Source organism: Urtica dioica, chromosome 7 (genome assembly GCF_054948205.1).
Source record: "Urtica dioica subsp. dioica isolate 48M chromosome 7, U.dioica_male_clone48M_v1_H2, whole genome shotgun sequence".
Lineage (NCBI taxonomy): Eukaryota > Viridiplantae > Streptophyta > Magnoliopsida > Rosales > Urticaceae > Urtica > Urtica dioica.
In genome coordinates, this window is record NC_142762.1 from 27749296 (window position 1) to 27755009 (window position 5714).

Here is a 5714-nt window from a genome sequence, read left to right on the forward strand (position 1 = left end):
GGTGGGGCTCGATGGGACGCAGGTAAGCGTCGGTGGAGGCAGCGAACAACATAGTGTTAGGAATTCTTACCTACGAGAAGATTTATTTGTAATTCACGTTGAAATTATTAATAAAATAAAGTTTGACATTTATTATCTATTTGAATTGAAAGCGGTTATTTCTTATAAAAGATTTATCCAACTTTCATCAACCCGTAGTCTCCATATTAAACTGATTCGCTTGCTTGACATCCGAGTATGGGCGGTGAACTAAAACATGGTCAATGATTGATTCATGCCTTGATAGCTGAATCTAAAATCATATATGTGGAACACGAGTGAAGGCTGATCACTTAGTTTGAGCATTCTGCACTTGTGATAAGTGTACGAACTAGAAAGACTTTGGTTGTAGATGTGTAATTTAAGTACCGTTATAACACACTAGTTGGGGTCGCTTATGATGGTCACAGTGAGACTTGATCTAAATCCTGAAGTGATCATGGACTTCTAGGTCATATTGTCGGGTTCTTTGACTCATTTCATTAAAGGATACTGAGACGCTGATTAAACTTATGTCTTGGGAATCCGAAATATGATCTTAGCGGAAAATGATTCACAGTAACGAAATCCAGCCTTCCTGAAAGAAGGTAAATGTTCACTCTCCTAAGGGTTGATTCCAGAACCGATAGATTGTGCGCACTTCCGAAGTAAGTAACGTTCGGAAGAATCTTTTGCTGGGAAGAAACGGTGCTTAGGAAATTTAAGTATCAAGAAAGGTATAACGAACTAATTGACCTTTCTCGATAGGGGTTGAACCTGGAGGATCTTAATCACGAACTGACTCTATCAATAGACACTTGTCACGATAAGTAAATATAATTCTAGTATAAAGGAGGGTTCACTCTTGGCTTACATAATGGAGTATTTGAACAAGATTAAACGAATCGATGGAAAAAGAGAAAGGTCTATTTCGTATTTTTAATCGGATTTGTTAAGCTCCTATTACTAGGTCCATAGTCACTAATTCGGCTCTGATAAAGACGGATAAGAACTCTTTGGTAATAATGAATAATATTACTACAAATCTCACAGCTGTAAATTGTTTAGTAGCATTTATTCGAAAATTTTTCTGTTTGCCAAATTAAAATATTTATTGTGGAATTAATTATTTATTGTTGGATCAAGTAAATAATTAATTGAATTTTGAGTTAGACCTTATGGACACTGTAAAATTCGAAATTCCTTGGCCCATGACCATGAGATATGGGTGCCTACTTTGGGTAGATAATACCCAATATTATCTCTTTGATTAGTTGCTAGATTGGTGGAAAAGAAATCAGGTAACTAATTAAATAAGAGAGAGAATAATAGTGGTAGATATATTCTTTCTCCATTAAATAAGGGAATACGATATTGTTTTTTATTCTCTCTCATAATTAATTTTCTAATATCTAGGAGAAGAATAATGGTAGATATATTCTCTCCATTAAATAAGGAAATAAGATATTGTCCTTATTATTCTCAAATATCCAGATTCCTTAAATATAGGAGAAAAATAAGGAAATAAATATCCTAGATTATGATCTGATGGATGAGAGAAAAGGTAGGATTTGTAGTCAAGATCCAATGGCTCATTCTTAACTACAAAATAGGAAAGAATAAAGGAGAATTAAATATCTCTAGAGTCTTCCTAGAATATCTTCTTTCTACCACTATAAATAGGGGTCTAAGAGAAAGCAAAAAGATACAATTGTATGAGCAACATTTCGCTCATCGCACTTGGTGTTGGGCTAAATTCTCTCTCTCTCTCCATGTCCCTCAGAATTCCGTGATTCCATTCCCATAAACACGATACGATCTAAAGTCATAAATCATAGTCGTAGTGAGATTCAGAGTGTGCCCACACTATCTTCTTATTCGTCTCGGAGATTATGTTTCGGAAGACTACGGTGTCATCTTCTGAGTGCCATACGACGAGATAACTAAATCCATTCTCGGAGATCTGATAGTTGAAGATAAAGCTTGAAGAAGGAGTCGTAGAAACTTGGAATGAAAGCTTGAAGAACGCATTGATGATTCTGTAGGTAAGGAGAAACCCGTAAGTTTTTCCTAATGACTCTCCTGTTTAATTCAGTTGCTTGATATTGCTCTCATGCTTATATTAATTGAAGTAAATCTAGATCTTATTATATGTAATCAATATTAATTAGCTCTTGTTAATATAATTAATTTTTCGCATGGTTATATGGGTGCATAATCACCAACACATAGACATAGCGGAATAGCGGTGATGGCGGACAAAGATGGTAAAAAACTTGAAGAGGGTATTTTGTATATGAATACAATCACTAGTGGTATAAGTGGACAAAAAACATGAATATTCGATCATGGGAAAAAAATCTTTTGCTTAGTCATATTTTTGAATTTTAACATCTTTACGAATTGAAAATCTGTAATTTTAATTAACTTTAGAGAAATTGCTCCTATTAAACAATCTGAAACATAACAATTTTATTCGAACCACGGTTTTAATTTTTCTTAAAAACAAACTTTCAAGTTGACGTGGCAAGTGGAGTCAAGTATATTGTACCCAATATACCCTTTGCTCCATCAAAATTAATTACGAAATAAAAAAATAAATCATTTATTATTCTGAATAATAGGATCTGCTAACTAATTAAAAAAATATCATTCCTTTATTTTTATTCAAATCAACGTATCATCTCTGTTTTTTTTTACACAGTAGTAGAACACGACGTTAAACTTTTGTTGAACACTACTACAAACTGGGGATTCCACAACGGTATAGAACCGTTGTTGAAAGGTTCCACAACTGTTCTGTACCGTTGTGGAATCCTCCACTGTGGAACATTTCCACAACGGTACTCGTCCCGTTGTGGAAAAGTAATGATTCCACAATGGGACACGTCCCGTTGTGGAAATGTCCATGATTCCACGACGGGACAGTCCCGTTGTGGAAATTTTAACAAAGAAACAGCACCTCGCCGCGGCAACGTGTATAGTTCGCCGCGGCTAATCTTTCCACAACGGTACAATTGTACCGTTGTGTAAAGTTTCACCGCGGCGGAATATACACATTACCGCGGCGAAGAATTTTTTTTTTTTTTTTTTCGGGTAACTTGCCGCGGCCATGTTATGTTTTTGCCGCGGCGTGATCTTCCACAATGGTAATTCTGTACCGTTGTGGAAGATCTCACCGCGGCGAAAACATAAAGTGGCCACCACGAGTTTATGTTGATTTAAAAAAAAAAAAAAAAAAAAACTCGCCGCAGCAAGGTACATTTTTTGCCGTGGCGAGTTGTATTCCCAGGAAAATTTGCCGCGGCATGACCTATCACATGCCGCGGCCAAATTGTACTTGGGAGCTATTTTTACAGTTTTCTAATTAAATAACCTGAAAATGAAATTGTATATCCAAAACCAAATATCCATAACATCCAAAACATATCAATTACATCCAAAACAAAATATATATATCCAAAAACATTCAAAACAAATATCTATATCATCCAAAATCAAACTAATATTCACATTCTATAAAAGTTTGTACGTAAAATACCCACTCTTCTCGAACTTTTCGAAGTTATCCGATGTATATGACTTCTTCAATTGTAATTTATCTAGACCAACTCCAACAATATCACACATATAACTTAAGACATAATACCTGCATTCCGTGTTTCCGATTTGTCTAGGAGCCGAGGCACAAGTGATTAAGGTTTATTGATCGTTATCTCGGGGTCCTTGGTTCTCAAGCTTGAAATCCAAAAAAATCATTACACGCACAACAAAAAAACATTAGAAAGCAAATATTCTTGTAAATGAAATACTTCAAATAACATGTAATTAATTTACCTTTTTATCGACTTCCTTAAATCGGGTGAGATTTTATTTTTCAACGAGTCGAAGAACATTGCTTGATCTTTCCAAAGATCGAAGACAACAAGCATCCAACGATCATTTAAATTGTACGGCATAAAAACTAGTTGTCTTGGGTTGCAATTTCGTACCATTTTGCCGATTAGCTTGACTCGTAAGGAAAATGGGCCTCGTCGTTGTTTTTTTGGAGGTAGTAACTCAAACCCGCTTCTACAAAACATATTACTTCACTCCGCTTATTTTTGTCTAATATCGATTGTAGATAACTACGAAAACCAAATATTGAATTAGTTAATAAAATGAAATATTGTATACTAATATAAGAAAAAGAATATAAAAGAAATATTTACCCCATGTAAACCGTGATGCACGACGCGCCAATTTCCTCGTATCTAAGGAATTCTCTAACATCTTCAAACGTCACCGGAATAGGCACTACGGCGATATTTGCACAAACTTTGACATTGATTGAATCCCCTTTCGGTAACATTACTCAGTTGACATGATGTTCGAGCAATTGAAACTTTGGATTAATCAAATTGTATGAAATCTTCTTATCGTCTTCAGCGCTAGGTTCACTATCACCACCGACCTTCAACACTTGTGTGACCACCGGGCCGCGACTCTCTTTTGCAATTTCGGTTTCTACTAATCTCTTTGGTCACTTAACGAACCCTCTACGGCTTCTTCAATGATCTTGGCTTCATCGGTGGGAATCGGCAAAAAAGCTTTCTTAATCAAAGCCGCCGCAACGCTCACTCGTATGTTTACATCCTCCAAAGATGAGAAATGAATGGATTCGGCTTTCATGTACGCTCGCCCATTTGCTACATGAACCGTGCCTCCATTCGCAAAATCATCAAGGAGGAAAAGGCATTCGATGCTTTCATCCGAACACGGTGTCACTGGGTGGTTGGAGCCATTGAGCAACTTGCTCGAACACTATCGGGTTTGTCGATAATTAGAGAATCGACACGTGGACGCTCTATGATACCAACATTGAGATCCACGGAAACTTCATGTTGAGATTGTTTATCTAATAAATTCACTAATGTTATTAAAAAAAAGTATAAAATATTTAACTTTATTACTTGTAATAAAAAATAAAAAAATTACCTAAAGACGTCGCTTGTTTACCCATGTCTTCATCATCTTTAGCCATGTCTTCATCACCACCCTTAGTCATCTCTTCATCATCACCCTTAGCCATCTCTTCATCGTCAACAATCTTTTCATAGTCAACATATTCATTTATGGGACGTAGAAAACTAGGCAACTCGTCATTAGCATCTTTAAGACTCAAACCTTTTTGAGTTCAGGCTTTCATGATGAAAGTTTTTAACTCACACATTTCTCAACGTAACTTAGTTACCTCGTCGGTCGAGTTTGAAGGACGAGATACGGAATTGCAACTTGACGAGTATTTAGATTGCCCACGAACACGATAGGAATGTTCCTTAGTTCTCAAAGCGTCTTGCAAGACACTTACCATTGACTCATCCGTAACTTCTTGAGTTAACTTTCCCTTTGCATATAATTCGATGTTAATAACATTATAATATTTAATTAATGATTTCAAAATGAAAAAAAACTTACGATTTTTTCTCCCATTGGCTTATCTTTCTCATCCTTGTAGTTTATTTTGTCCTTCATTCTCGACTCAACCCATAATAACTCTTTTGCAGGCCATTGACCCGTCTCCTCGTACTATTATATATCAAACAATACTACAAATTAATTAATTAAATACTATATTACGAAACAAGGATCACAAAATAAAACATATAATAAATCTAATATTTTCTTTTATCAAGTTTGCGATATCCATTGTGGCC